Raw genomic sequence first — 16,525 nt, 5'->3', positions numbered from 1 at the left:
CAACAGGATTTTACCGTTAATTTCACAGGCATTTTTTACAGTGTAGTGTTTTGGCAAGTCCAGCTAGCAGATGGAACTCCGTTCAGCAAGGGTAAATCAGGCATGTGGTGAAGCGTAGGTGCCATTTGGTGTGTACATGGCACCGTCTTGAGCGCTCATTTACATGAGTGGGCAGTTCTTTTTAACATTTCACGAACCTTGTAGGTGGTGTTCTGTGTAACCCAGGATGCAGCTAGCTTGGGATGTAATGTCATGTGGTTATGTGAGTGGGGCCACATAGTTGACATTAGTTCGGCATCATTGTCTTTTGTGAAGAGCAGCTCTAGCACTGGCAGTTGATGGCAGGTGCAGGGCGTGGTCCATCTCCTTGGAGTGGTAATCCGCTGTCATGCTCTTCATAAAGACATTGTTCAAAATCTTTGGTAACTGTACTCACTTGTACAGGAAGCACGCTGCAAAAAGATGACTTATTCAGTAAAAAGGGGGGGTGGCTTCCAGAGTGTGCCATAATCCACATATTCCACATATTCACACTGTGTGTTGAGCTAAACAGTGACCCCTTTTGGTAAATGCAGGTACAACAGTCTCATTTATTCACCAGAGTGCAAAGCTCTGGGCTGTTCTAGTAGATCGAAGAATGTTCTCGCACTTAAGAGGGCCCCCCATGGGGCTGTGAGATCCGCAAAAACCAGGATGAAGGCACAGGTGTCCTGGGCCGTTGCTGTGGTTGACAGGCATGAGTCCAATGGAAACTGCGCACACTTGACAGAAGAGGAAAAGTCTGAAGCTGGTGATGTTGTGGAGAGCATGTGAACAGTGTAAAGCTGATGTCTGAGATATCTGCCCATGGTTCCTGTACCAGGGTGCCATGCTCATCTTGTGGTAGGATGACTGTCTCTGTGGTCGACCAGCAGGTTACAGAGATCTGGACATTTTTCTCAGAAGGAGGGCATTCAAAAGGGTTGTTTGTTTCACATGCCACTCGTGGTCAAAAAGAGTCTGACTTGGATTAAATCCTCCTGTTGAGGTTTCTTGTGGAATCAGCTCCTTGGATGTCCCCAGGATCTCTGCTCTCTCAGACGTAGTTGCACTTTTTTTTTTGCTCTCTGGATGGGTGTCATCCATGGTGTTACATTTACATTTTACATTTAGTCATTTGGCAGACGCTTTTATCCAAAGTGACTTACAGTGCACTTATTACAGGGACAATCCCCCTGGAGCAACATGGAGTAAAGTGTCTTGCTCAAGGACACACTGGTGGTGGCTGCTGGGATCAAACCAACAACCTTTGATTTACCAGTTCAGTGGTTTAACCCACTAGACCACCATCTCCAGCTCTGTTGAGATGAATTCCTCGATGACTGTTGGGCCGGAACCGGTCAGTGGCTCCTAGGTTGCCACCTGGGTTTCCACGGGGCGCCTTCTTTCGAGTCCGACGAAAGTGGTCACACTGTGTTGTCTCAGGGCATCCTGTCTGGTGCTTGGCTGTTCCCGGCAGGCTGTAACATCTGCTGAGTCTCTGCTGAAGATCTGCTACTGTGGTGCAACCTCCATTGTCAGTTCTTTGTGATGTGCAGAGATAGGCAGGATTTACACAGTCTTTACGGAGGCAGCGCTATGTTCTCTGTAGGCCTTATGGGCTGAGTTCCGCAGATATCAGGTGATCATGGCGGAAAAAGGCTGAAGCGCTTAGCTTATGACTCAAAGTGTGATGCGGATTTCTGAGGGAGAAGAGTTTTGCTTTGAAGTCTTCTCCCCTTTCGGCCTGTTCTGTCGTCTGACATAGGCTCACATGCTGGCTGTAGCAGATGTGTTGTAGCTGCTGAAATCCGCTTTGACAGTTTCTGACTACTGGCGTAGGATGCTGTGGTCCTCTTGGCTGGAGGTGATCCTAAGCAGGTGATCTGTCTCTTGTGGTCACACTTGGCAGTGTCAATGCCTGAGAGTCAATGTTTTGCAGATAGGCATTTGTTCTGGCCCCCTGCAGTGTTCAGGGTGACAGCATTTAATGTTGACAGCTGTCATGTTTCTGGCCAGCTTGCTGGAGTCTGTGGGGCCATGCAGCGTGTGTGTCTGCAGGTTCTTCTGGATTGTTCCTGCCCCACCCCTCTGTGTTTGCTGGCTAGTAAGGTGTGAACAGTGGGGTTTCACCCCCCCCCACAGCTTTGGGCTTTTAGTTGGGGGACTGGACAGAAGAGAATATGTTGCATTCTCCTGTCTGTCCACACTGTAGTCTGCAAGCTAAGTTCAGTTCATTTTGATTCCATTGCTGAGTCATGGCTTGGACTTCAGCATGGACTGCTTGCAGAGGGCCTTTATAGGCCTTGGCAGTGGCATTGTGTTGCTGTCTGCCGGGGCCATTATAGAGAGTTTGCTTGTTGGAGTTTTCCTACCAGCTCCTATCTGGCGTCTGCTCCAATAGCTCTCTTTGCTCAGTCTGTGTTGCTACGGACTCTTGTAGCTTTTCATCTCCTCCTGTAGCTCCTGGTCCTCTTCATCCTCTGTCGTTTGCAGGTCCAGCTGGTCTGGGCGGTTCTGCAGGTGCTTCTGGCTCTAGTAGGATGATCTGGTCGAGGGCGTGGTCACCGATGATCCTGGCTGTGCACTTCAGATGAGTCCTTGGCTCTCGGTAGTTGTAGCTCTGGTTCAGATCATGGTCCATTCGCCGGATTAGGTCGTCCGACCAACTGCTCTCAGCGCAGTTGCCGTGTGCCGATGTTGGTCCCAGGCAGGAGTCCATCGCAGCGCTTTGCCTGGTCTCTAGCTGGACTGGCAGGTGACAGGATTGGATGGTCTGGACATATTGAGACACAGGAGAAAGAGAAAAGCACAAACAGCAAGATGCAAGTCCGTACAGATCTACTGAGCTAAATATGTGGGCTATGTGTTGAATGCTTAACTGAGTTGGTCAGTTAGTGACGCAAACTAAACGCTTATTATCCTAGCCTTGAAGGAGGGGGCGGATAATTGTGTGGGTGAACATAGGAATATTATGAATAATATTGCTGAAGAGTGTTACCTATGAGGTCATTCTGTGACTTAGGCTATTCGATTCATCAACATAATTACCAAAAATTTTACTGATGTTCAGACAGGTTCAGTCTCTGATAAGTAGAAGAAAAACAAAACCATATAAAGAAAGGTTAGGATAGAGAAAGAGGGTTTCTTCCTAAATTGGGAGTTAATCCCAAACACCTTAAAGAGTGCAATCTGATTGTTCTGATCAAAGTTTAAATTCAATTAAGTTGGTTTAATTAAAATTATTAAAAGTATTATCAAATACAATTCTAACTGCAAGGGAGAGAATGTCAGAAACCCTGATTCAAATAAATAAAAATCAAATCATCAAAACAAAAACGGAATAATATTAATTATCATTATAGTTTGTATAAAATAACAAATAATATATATTCTCAAAAACAGTAAACGGTAAAATAGCAGGACAATAAAATCATAAAATCAAACAAAAGAAGAGACTGGCTGAGACTTCACACCTAGCGTTGCCCAAACAAAAGGGAAAGGTCAGGCAGAGATGAGACAGGAAAAGTGTTAAGACACTTTAAGAAAAACGGACCTCTAGTGTTAGTAGAAAGTTATATGTCTTCTGCCGGACTTCCGGTTCCACAATTCTGTGTGGAATTACACTTGCGTTTACGCGCAATTTCTGTTGCGGCGAGTGTAATTTGATCGCGTGTCTAATGGCTTGTGTCAGTTTACTGAACACGGGTACATCGCTTTTCAACCTACACAAACAATAAACAAGCAATACTACATTATAACTGACTAACGGGATTTCTTCGCCGTCCTGAAAGTTATTTGTGTACTTGGTCGGGATTCTTCGCCGACCGTAACATAAAAACAAAAAACACAACTTGATCAATATTTTTGTTAAACTCCCCCTTAAATAGTAAAACTGACCCGGAGTTATTTACTAATAAAATCCGCTGGGTTAAGCGAATTGGAGAAACATTATCAGTCAGCTACACTGATTGTTCACCCCAGGGAGCGCATTAGCTTAGTTCATTAGCACTGGAATACACATCAGTAACATCTAGCTATGCATTAACAATAAGGCCTTTGGTAAGACGAGGAAGGAACATCGCTCGCTCGGTCTTCTTCGCGCTAAAAGAGGATTTCTTCGCTCAATTTAGGGCGGTAAAATAATAATAATATAGTGCGCTATAAAGACTTTTCTTCGTCTTTATATTGTCACTGTGTCACGACCACCTGGCTCACAGTAGCAATGACATAAGGGAGACCACACCGTTTGTAAAGTTAAACCAAAATGAATTTATTAAACATTAAATTATACAATGTAATTATAATTTAAATCATTACATGTATAAAAGTCAGTAAATGAGAAGCACAAGAAAACAAATCAAAAGTGTAATGCAGATCAGTAAAATGTATAAACTATGTGTAATGCACAAACGACAAAAAAAAATATGATGGTGCTACCCCCAGCCTGACGGCCTGAGCAAAACAAAAGAAGCGCAGCCAGAGAAACCGGAACCCAGAGCAACTGGCAGGAGAGGTTTTTAAACCCTTCCGCCAATCAGCTTCCACCAGATGGACCGGAAACAGACAGCTCCCCCTTCAGCCTGGGAGGAGAGAGTCGGCCCAAACACTTTCTCTTCAATGGTGGAGTGAGCACACCCAGCACGGCAAAGCCGGGCGTGACATCACTACCCCCACAAGACAGAGACCCATATGGGACTCTGTTAAACTACATGGTACTCACTACACCATTTCCCATAATCAATACTAAGAAAAAACCCAATTACAATAACTGACTAAACTCATTATCCTTTTTTCCCCATTACTCCGAAAGACTAATGTTAGACTAAACCAAACTCTCATCACCCTCAATACAACAGCACCCACAGGAAAAAACCTAGTTACCCCCCCATTCCCAACTATTCCCCCCCGCCCCCCTTTCCTTCCCACCCAGCAGATCCTGGCGCCTGGATAGCAATTTAAGAATGGAAAGACAGGAGACAAGAGAAAAGAACCAGAGTTTGGAGAAGAGAATAGATACCCCTTAACAGTAATCAAGAGCCCGCGACAAGGCATCGGCCATGACGTTATCGGACCCCTTGATGTGTCTAATAGAAAGGTTATATGGCTGTAGAAAAAGAGCCCAGCGCATGAGGCGCTGGTTAGTATTTTGAAGAGAAGAGAGGAAAGTAAGGGGATTATGGTCAGAGAAGACCACCACAGGGTGTAACCCACCACCAACATAAACCTCAAAATGTTGGAGTGCCCAAATAAGGGCCAGGGCCTCCTTTTCGATGGTTGAATAGTTAAATTGGTGACGATTAAATTTCCGAGAAAAATAAGAAACTGGTCTATCTATTTCATTCTCATCCTTTTGAAGTAGGACGGCACCTGCCCCTACCTGGCTGGCATCTACTTGCAGCTGGAAGGACTCCTCCAACCTAGGAGCATTAACTGAACACTCGATGCGGAACTCCCCAGCAAACAAACACAACGCGTGCCAGCTGATCTGATTACTACCATCAGCTGATCACCGTTACGCTTCATTCACAAAATGTGAACCTATGACGTAGAACTACACACGCAACTAGGCTTACTCAATATTGCGAATTATAGTAGTCTACTTACAATTCGGGATCCAAATCCCGGACGAGCCCCCATATGTCACGACTACCTGGCTCACAGTAGCAATGACATAAGGGAGACCACGCCGTTTGTAAAGTTAAACCAAAATTTATTTATTAAACATTAAATTATACGATGTAATTATAATTTAAATCATTACATGTATAAAAGTCAGTAAATGAGAAGCACAAGAAAACAAATCAAAAGTGTAATGCAGATCAGTAAAATGTATAAACTATGTGTAATGCACAAACGACAAAAAAGAATAGGATGGAGCTACCGCCAGCCTGACGGCCAGAGCAAAACAAAAGAAATACAAACAGAGAAACCGGAGCCCAGAGCAACTGGCAGGAGAGGTTTTTAAACCCTTCCCCCAATCAGCTTCCACCAGATGGACCGGAAACAGAAAGCTCCCCCTACAGCCTGGGAGGAGAGAGTCGGCCCAAACACTTTCTCTTCAATGGTGGAGTGAGCACACCCAGCACGGCAAAGCCGGGCGTGACACTGAGTCTTTGACAGAGGTTGAGGTTTTCTCTGCGAGAAGCTCAAGAGTCTGCCAAGGATAGTTGGGCGGGTCGACACCTTCATTCATACATATCAAAGTGCCATTTAAAAGAGTATTCGGTTTCAATAAACACACATAAAAACACAAATGAATAGTCACTAAGTTCTGCTCATAAAACAAGGTTTAAAACTGCGCCCGCATTCCCTCCACCAATTTATGTAGCGTTTTTAGCTGCATGTTAAATTAACGATGAGTTTACTCATCAAATAAGATTCTCCACCAGATCTATCAAGATCAAACAAATATGAAATGAGTTATTTAAAACGTCAATTTCAGTCAAGGAATTAGTTTAGCTCAAAGGCAAATATGTATTAATAATCGTCATAACACATACATATTTTACAATTCTGATTAGCAATATAGTGATACAAATCCCATATGTATTCGTCCAGCAAATACATCAATGATTTTATACACTAACGTTATCTCATGACTATAAGTAGCGTGACTTTACCAAACAGAATTAAGAGCAGAGATAGCATAGATCGAAACACAGTTTAAGTGACCAAGTTTGTGAGCGTGAACAAAGAGAACCCATCACAAATGCCTTTATGGGTTTTTATTAAACTCTACTCTACATGGTAAACAAAATGACGACAAACAAATACATGAAACACAAACGCGCTAGGATGCGCAGAGAGAGAGAGAGAGAGTGAGAATAAGAGAGAGAGGGAGAGAGTGAGTGAGAGGGCATGGACGCGAGGCAGGTAAAACATGTCTGAAAACCAATAAAATCATCATTAACAAAAAGGCACGCTCGTAACGCAGCTAATCTATATTTAGAAACGGATACTTGCAATCTCGTTGTTTGACCAATATCCGTATGTGCGCGGATGGAAATCTTGCATGGTTTCAGAATGCAGTCCTGTTGAAATGCTGAGTTTGGGTTCCGAGTCCAAAGTTCCATGGCCTAAACGGACTCCCCAGAGGGGAGCCCCAAGCAGGGGTTTCCGTTGGAGTGTCCTTCTCGTCCTCTTTCTTTTCCCTTCCGATTCCAAAAAGTCAACCAAAACTAATTCGGTGATGGTGTTTTAAATGCATACCTGCCCTGCCCCCAGGGTCTGCGGGCCAATGCCATAAAAGCTCTTTTTCTACAGCCATATAACCTGTCTATTAGACACATCAAGGGGTCCGATAACGTCATGGCCGATGCCTTGTCGCGGGCTCTTGATTACTGTTAAGGGGTATCTATTCTCTTCTCCAATCTCTGGTTCTTTTCTCTTGTCTCCTGTCTTTCCATTCTTAAATTGCTATCCAGGCGCCAGGATCTGCTGGGTGGGAAGGAAAGGGGGGCGGGGGGGAATAGTTGGGAATGGGGTGGTAAGTAGGTTATTTCTTGTGGGTGCTGTTGTATTGAGGGTGATGAGAGTTTGGTTTAGTCTAACATTAGTCTTTCGGAGTAATGGGGAAAAAAGGATAATGAGTTTAGTCAGTTATTGTAATTGGGTTTTTTCTTAGTATTGATTATGGGAAATGGTGTAGTGAGTAGCATGTAGTTTGACAGAATCCCATGGTCTGCGGGCCAATGCCATAAAAGTGATAAGGGGGCCTAAGAAGGTTTCTTTGTTTCTCATGGCACCTCATTTGCATGGCTCTGACAGTATGGTCAGTTTGCATTTAATACCTAAACTTAGTTATGGACATTGTATGATGTGTGCTATGTTTTTATAACATAGCTCATCATATAGGGAATTCAAAGATGTGTAGTTACATATGAAACATGCAAGGCATTGAACTGTGAATGTATGAATACGTCAAATGGACCCTGAATCAAAACTTGCATTTCTAACAGTTACAGAGTATATAAAATAGCACGAGCGGCAACACACAACCTAGACATTTAGATAGATTTACAGAAAGGATAGTTTAAATCACATAAGTTCCTATTTGTCAGAGAAGTTTCTCTGGTTAGCCTCAGATGTTAAGTTAGAGATGAGACACAGACTTATTCACTTATGCTTTGAAGCCTATGAGTCGTAAACCTCCTACAGGGAAACTGTAAGAATGTAAACTTCTTACGTCCCCTTGTCTAAACAATATTCTACGGTTGAAGAGTCTAGTCGGAAGAACACACAGAGTTTCAGGATCCTGGAGACAAAGTTTGATACAGACACAAGTGCTTGTTCAATCAGAGTCCAAAGTTTATTGTATTAAGGACTAATATTTATATGTTTGAAACAGGAGGTGTCATATAAAACCACCAGAGTGGAAAATCACCAGACTTTCTGTTTAGTCTTATTCCTCCTGAACAATCAGATATGATCACGTATTTAATATTACAATATCAAAACAATTGTCCCTAGACATTATTAGGAACCTTGAGATGGAGAACAACAGATACTTATATCAACATTAGACAGCATAAGATATGATACAACTTTCAACGAGGTTAAACAACAAGAATGTAAGGCACATCTTATATGAATAGAAGCTAATATTAATAGGAATGAATACATATGATATATGAACTTTGTATTAAACACAGATGCAATATTTGTAGAGGACAGGACGAAATCAGATTCTCACAATGGCCACTTTCACACCAACGGTCTTACAAGCACTCCTGTGTCCCTTTAAAGGACAAGGTGTTAATACAACATCTTTAATAAAAGGATAGTTGCATTCGCGTATTGTTTGTGTGGTTTTCCTTCTTGAATATTCAGAGTCATTTGTACTATTAGAGACATTTGTTTTGGCATCTCACAGTTACCATCATCATTTAAAATCATGTCTGTTGTAAGATGTTCATTTCTCTCTAATTTTACTTCTTGATTTAGGATTATACCAGTGATTATTATACTTATTAGGATTAGAATAATCGTAGTTCCACGCAATCTACCTGGCTGCCTGAACGGATGCAATGGCCTGTTAGGTTCTATCATTTCAGAATTTAAGAATATCTGGGCCAAACACAATAAGGAATTCTGTAAGTGTGCACGCAGTATAGGAATTGATATCTAAGAATTCCATGGGAAATTTGCACTTAGGATAACAATTTTTCCCTTTTTCCATTTTAGAACAGAATTTGGCCCTCAATGCACCTCAGGGGAAGCTACAGAGTCTGCACTGTTGGCTCAATGGGCCTTCTATCTTCTTGCTTTGGGTGGCCCCCACCTCATGAAAGGTAGTTCTTTCCTCAGCTCAGTCAGTGCTTTCTCTACCCTGAGATGTAGTTAGGTGAATCCCCTGTTGAGATTCTATGTTAAATTGGAGCTTGCCTGCTCTCCTGAAGAACACCACTTCAATCTGGAAGTGTGTATCCACTGTGGCTGGTAGTCCGTCAGAACTCCTGTCCGTGTTACGGCAATCACAGTCGCTGGTCTGTGGTACTTTGGTTCTCCAACCTTTGTTGGCTTCAGACTCCTCACAAAGACTTTTTGTCCTGGAACAAAGTTATGAGTAGGCTGCTCTGAGGGAAGAGCAAGGCACAAAGAAACATCAGCACATATAGAATTTAACTTTTCAACTAGGGAAGTCACGTAGTCCTCCTAAACAAGAAATACCAGACCGGCCATTGACCCACGGGGTCAGGAAAGGTCTACCCATTAGTACCTCGAACGGTGACAATTTTGTTGTGGAAGATGGAGTCATTCTTATTTCTGCCAAGACTGCAGGCAACGAATCAACCCACTTTCTTCCTGTTTCGAGTACAAATTTTGTAAGTTGTGTTTTCAGTGTTCGATTCACGACTGCTGCACTTTACGGATGGTACGGGATATTAAAATGCCAATCAATAGACAACGCTTTTGATAAGAGCTGTGTTCCTTTTGACGTGAACCCCATCGCGTTGTCTGATTCTATGGTGACTGGTCTAATATCTCCTTCAGGCCACTTTGAGAATCGATCAATAATAACCAAAAGATATTTCAGATTACCTATCGGCGGCATGTGCGTAAAATCAATTTGTAAATGTTGAAAAGGAGCTTCCGGATGTGTCAATGCATCGTGCTTAGCTGATTTGTGTGGATTTACCTGAGCACATGTTAAGCATGCATCCAAAACAAGCTTTGCTGTTCTATGAACATTGGCTATACAATAAAATTGATTAATTGCTTGAACTACTTTTGCACAACTGGTGTGAGATAACCCATGGTAATGTCTAATTTAGGATAATTAACCCTAGTTTTTGTTGGGCTATCCTACCATGTTCATCTCTCATAATCCCTTCCTTGTCAGGAGTGCAAACATTTTTGCCCCAATGCTCTAAGTCTCCCTGTGTTGGTTGACTTTGCAGGTATTTATTTATCAATGTCAGGTACATTCGTTATGTGCACTGTCATTGCTACATGTGTTTCATTTTTTGGATGAAATTGTGATTTAATCTGAGTTTGGGCTGCTGCCTTTGCGGCTTCGTCAGCCCTTCTGTTGCCCATAATCTGTTCATCCTCCCCCGAAGCGTGACCCTTGACCTTTACTATGGCCACTTCGAGCGGAAGCTGAACTGCTTCAGTTAACTGTCCTATCAGATTTGCATGTGCTATTGGCTTTCCATCAGCAGTTTTAAAACTTCTTGCTTCCCACATTTTGGCATAATGGTGAAGAACACTCCAAGAATACTTGGAGTCAGTGAAAATGCTTACTCTCTTTCCAGTCATTAGCTCACAGGCCCGTATTAATGCTATCAACTCTGCAGCTTGAGCCGAATTGTAATCTAGAGAAAAAGCTTCTTTTACCTCTCCTGACTCGGAAACCACAGCATAGCCTCAGAGGTAGACACCGTCAGATGGCTTTGAACAAGACCCATCAACATAAATATGTTCTCCCCCCTCTAGGGGCGTATCCAACAGATCGAACCTAGAAGAGTAAGAGGTGGTCAGTTCAAAGATGCAATCATGTTCAACATCAAAATCTGCCATGTCTACCATACCCAAAATACCCAGCAAAGCAGGATTAATGTTTGCTGTTGTTTGAATGCTAAGATTTTTCGTTGCCAACAGAGTTGCCTCGTAACCTGAGCGTCGTTGCGCCGTCATGTGTTGTGTTTGCATGTTGTGTAAAATTACACCTACCTGATGGGATGCATATAATATTAAAGGGTGTGACAGCACAGTTTTCTCAGCCATCTGTACAATCAGAGCAGCTGCAGCCACAGCACGAAGACATGCTGGCATACCTGTGACTATGTTATCTAACTTCTTAGACAGATATGCAACTGTCCTATATGTTGAGCCATGAAGTTTCAATAGGACCCCTAGAGCTGCACCCACTGTCTCCCTAACATGCAAGTGAAAAGGCTTGGTGTAGTCTGGCAGGCCCAATGCTGGTGCTGTCGTGATGGCTGCTTTCAAAGCATTGAAATGTTCATCTGCTTCCGCAGTCCACTCCAATGGTGTGTTTGGTCGAGCTTTGGGATCGATCAGACTCCTCAGGTGCCTATCGTGCTCTTTCGAGGCTTTAAAACCTGTTTCAGCAAGTACATTGCAAACTATCATAGATGCTTTTTCACAGTCCACCTCCGTCTCCCCCGACACGAGGATGTCATCTGCAAATTGAAGCGCACACACTGTTGAAGGCAAATCACTCATTTTGGCCAAAGTTCTGTGCACTGCTGCAGAAAAGACAGCGGGTGAGTCTACATAGCCCTGAGCAAGGCGTTTCCACGAATATTGCTGCCCCTTAAACGTAAATGCTAACAAAGGCTGAGTATCTGGGTGTACAGGTACAGAGAAAAAGGCTGCACACAAATCAATTACTGTGAAATACTTGTGCGAATGTGGCACTGAATTCATAACAGTCAACACATCGGGCACAATTGGTGCGAATGGTATGATTAACTGATTATCTGCTCTTAAATCTTGAGTTAATCTCCAAGTTTTCCCATCAGCCTTCACAACAGCATTAATTGGTGTGTTATATGGTGAATGTGTTTGTTCGAGGACACCCTGCTTGACAAAATTTTCAATCAAATGTTGAATACCTAGTTCCTTATCTTTAGACAAAGGGTATTGTTTAATGTAGACAGGTTTGTTTGTTTTAAGTTTAGCCCTATAAGGTTCCATGTCATTGAAACCAGTGTCATCCCTGAACTGAGACCATAACAAAGGGTTAATCATGGTGTCCACCCCTGTTGGCATGCTGCCACCGGAGGCAGTTACCCTTGAGCCGCTTATCAGTCCACTTGTAGGCAGAGGATCGACGGATGCCTGTAAAATGGAAAATGAAGCTCCCGTGTTCTTATGTCTGCTCTGTGGTGTGTGTGCGAAACTTGTGCAACTGTCTGCACTCTCGTTTGTAATGGCCTCTCCTTCGCAATGAAAGCAGATTATTTCTGACTTCTTCCTTTGGCTAGGATGCGGCAATTGCGGATTTACAGACGTTTGTTCAATGTTCCTTTTTCCTGGATAGCCTATAAACATGGCATTCTCTAATGTCATATCATGCAAGTTTGAAGTCGTTATTCTGATCAATTGCGCTTGTTTATGATTCATGTTATTTAACAGAGTGCTAAAAAACAGAGGCTTTATGTCATTATTTAATGGCAATTTAGAATCTTCAATCCATGCTTTCTTAAAACGCACAAAAAATTGAGCAGCTGAGTCTCTCTTGCTGCCTGTTTCAAAAGATAAGACCTGTTGACTCCCTAGACATTTATCAAGAAACACTCTTATCTTTCTAAAAAAATATTTCAACATCTGTAAAAGTTTCCCAAACAACGCATTTGGGTTTGCAAAATGGACACATATTTTCCCGTTTCCAGCGCGTACCCAAACCATTAAATTTTTAGGGCTTGTAGTTACATTAGGTTTATCAATTAATTTTTCCGGTTTCATCTCTTTTGGTTTTATCGACAGTGATGGTGCAGAGGGAGAAGTCTGTGTTTGGCAAGGGTTTGTGTATCCCGGCGGCTTTTCTAATGGCCACCGGTTTTGATTTGCATACGCAATAATTTTTGTTTTTTCCGGACCTTGGTCCCAAACCTTTTTCATGTCTTTCCATACTGCATAAGCTTTATTCATGTATGGATAATCCCATGTTGGGTCTCCCCAACCTTCCTGTGACATACCCTTTGCCAATAACATACACTCATCAGAAAAGGACCCTTCCCTCGGATAGGGAATATCAATTTTCGGATTTATTCCCTCCGACCATCCTGCGAGATTGCTAACATATGGATCTGTATAAAATCCCTGAATATTTCTGTACATAAATGCAACTGCCGTTTCGCCTGGCAGTGGCCTTGAAACAGAATTTCCCATCTTACACTTCAAACCCGGCGGTGATAAAACAGTACAGTACAGACAAAACAAAGAAAAACCCTCGTGTTCAATCGACCAACCGTTTCAACAGTGCTGCATGTATTATATTGTGATCAGAGGTGGATATTAAATTCACCGTCTTTTTCCTGATAACAATATTTCAATATATCATGCAGTAACAGTGATATCAATAATATTTTCAATTTTAACTGTAAGAATGTTATCTTTTTAGAATAATAATAATTTTTATTCGAGTAACAAAGCCTCCTCAAAGCTAACACTTCGATCCCAAATTACAGTGTGATCAAGACTGCATTAACCATTCATATTCGTGCATTAATAATTATTTTATTAATTACTGTCGCCAGCCTCGCTGTCACAACAATGGGAAGTCAAATCCCACTAACATGAATTGAAACCTATACATATTCGTTAATAATTATTTTATTAATTACTGTCGCCAGCCTCACTGGTACAACAATGGGAGAATCAACTCCCACTAACATGAATTTAAACACACAAGAATCCTACAGGGTAAGCGTTAGATTTCTGTAAGTCATAAAGAACTGTATAGAAAAAACACTTACCCCTTTTAATGTAGGTCTATGACCGATCGTCAGTGTGCCCCACAGGTCTTTGTTCTCTTTGGTTCAATGAGAGAAGAGTCTCCCCTCAGAAGAGCCCCCAACTGTAAGAATGTAAACTTCTTATGTCCCCTTGTCTAAACAATATTCTACGGTTGAAGAGTCTAGTCGGAAGAACACACAGAGTTTCAGGATCCTGGAGACAAAGTTTGATACAGACACAAGTGCTTGTTCAATCAGAGTCCAAAGTTTATTGTATTAAGGACTAATATTTATATGTTTGAAACAGGAGGTGTCATATAAAACTACCAGAGTGGAAAATCACCAGACTTTCTGTTTAGTCTTATTCCTCCTGAACAATCAGATATGATCACGTATTTAATATTACAATATCAAAATAATTGTCCCTAGACATTATTAGGAACCTTGAGATGGAGAACAACGATACTTATATCAACACAAGACAGCATAAGATACGATACAACTTTCAACGACGTTAAACAACAAGAATGTAAGGCACATCTTATATGAATAGAAGCTAATATTAATAGGAATGAATACATATGATATATGAACTTTGTATTAAACACAGATGCAATATTTGTAGAGGGCAGGACGAAATCAGATTCTCACAGAAACCAAATGGTTATCACACTATCTTTGAGAGTTTAAACCCTAAAACCAGACCCCATGGAGCCAGGTTTGCTATGGTCTTTGAAGATGTTATCTTGAAACCAAGACAAAAGGGAGTGAGAGGTTGAATGCATTTTCTCACACTGATCCAGACACTACAATGTTTTAACAAATATTTTAATGGAAGTGTATGATGAGATTTTTAAGAAAGAACAAATTAATTTAAGAATGGGTATGGGCTTGATGAAATTATTTTACAAAAAAGGTGAAAAGACCCAATTTAAATATTATAGACCAATAACAATGTTAAATACAGACCTGAAGATTTTATCCAAGATTTTAGCAAACAGACTAAAAGAAATACTGCCGAGCATAATTAAGACTACTCAAGTGTATGGTGTGAAAGGAAGAGATATAGCAGACACGACGATAAGTATAAAAGACACAATAAGTTACATGAAGGAAAAAAACATTGGAGGCTACGTTATAAGTCTGGATTTTGAGAAAGCTTTCGACAGAGTGGAACATGATTTTTTATTTGGTGTTTTAAAGAGTTTGGGTTTTGGAGAACATTTTATCAAATGCGTTCAAATTATATATAAAGGAGCTGTAACAAGAATCAAATGTAACGTGTTTTTAACACAGTGTTTTAAACTGACAAGATCCATAAAGCAAGGGTGTTCAATGTCTGTTTTATTGTATTCTCTGGTTGCGGAGCCTTTGGGACTGGCTATGAGGCAAGAAATATGTATAAGGGGTATTAAATAAGAAGGAAATGTCGAAGGTGAAAAATGTTTTCAATATGCTGATGATACCACAATTATAGTGAAAGATGTCGAAAGTGTTAAAAAAGTGATGGAAATGGTTAAGAGTTTTTGTAAAACATCAGGAGGGAAAGTAAATGAAGACAAAAGGGTGTACATGAGACTGGGGGAGGTGCAGGACTTGACAAGTTATTTTCATTTTAAAGAAGTCAAAGATATCAAGATATTAGGTGTTTTAATAGGTGTTTTAATAAACGAAACGATGTGGGAAGGCATTTTGGGAGACATCGAAAGAAGGCTGAACTTATGGAAATTAAGAACGTTATGTCTAAAAGGGAAGGTTTTAATCTTGAATGTTTTAATGGTGTCAAAATTGTGGTATGTTTTATATGTGTCACCATTGTCTTTGTGGATTGAAAAAAGATTGAAAATATGTTTTTCAATTTTTGATGTGAAGGGAAACCTCCGAGGATCACATACAACACGTTAACAGGAGCAGTAGAAAAAGGTGGTTTGGGGTTGATTGATGTTAGACAAAGGAAGAACTGTTTGAGAGTGAAAATTGTAAAAAAATATTTGGATGACGGAAATAAAACCGTAGGGAAAAAAACTATGGATTATTTTTTAAACAAATGTGGGAATTTTAATTTGGGGGACAACATTTTATGGATTAAAACGAAGAACTGGGTGACAGATAGTCTGCCTGATTTTTACAAGGAGCTGTTGAGTGCATGGGGAACTTTTTTAACTTTTGTACAGTACAATCCGCAAACTAGAGACATTTTTTTAAATCAACCTCTGTTTTTAAACAAGAACATTGTAAAAGAAGGGAAAGAAGTGTTTTTTAAGAAATGGTGGGATGTGAAAATCACGAAAGTAATAGATGTTTTATATGAGTTCAAAAAAGGATTTTTACCTGTACAGTATGATGTCGATACCATGGAAGAGGCAAAAGAGGACTATACTATACAAGACATCATTAACAAATATGCCATAATTAGGAGTGCTATACCTGAAGACTGGATTAGTCAAATCGAAAAAAGGAAACAGGGGGAGCAAGAGAAACACGTGTACATTATGTTGGATGAGAAAATACGAGATTTTAAGGATTTTACTGTGAAAATGTTATATTCAAGTTTATTTTCAATTCAAGTTTATTTA

Source organism: Triplophysa dalaica, chromosome 24 (assembly GCF_015846415.1).
Source record: "Triplophysa dalaica isolate WHDGS20190420 chromosome 24, ASM1584641v1, whole genome shotgun sequence".
Taxonomy (NCBI): domain Eukaryota; kingdom Metazoa; phylum Chordata; class Actinopteri; order Cypriniformes; family Nemacheilidae; genus Triplophysa; species Triplophysa dalaica.
This window is presented reverse-complemented; position numbering follows the sequence as displayed.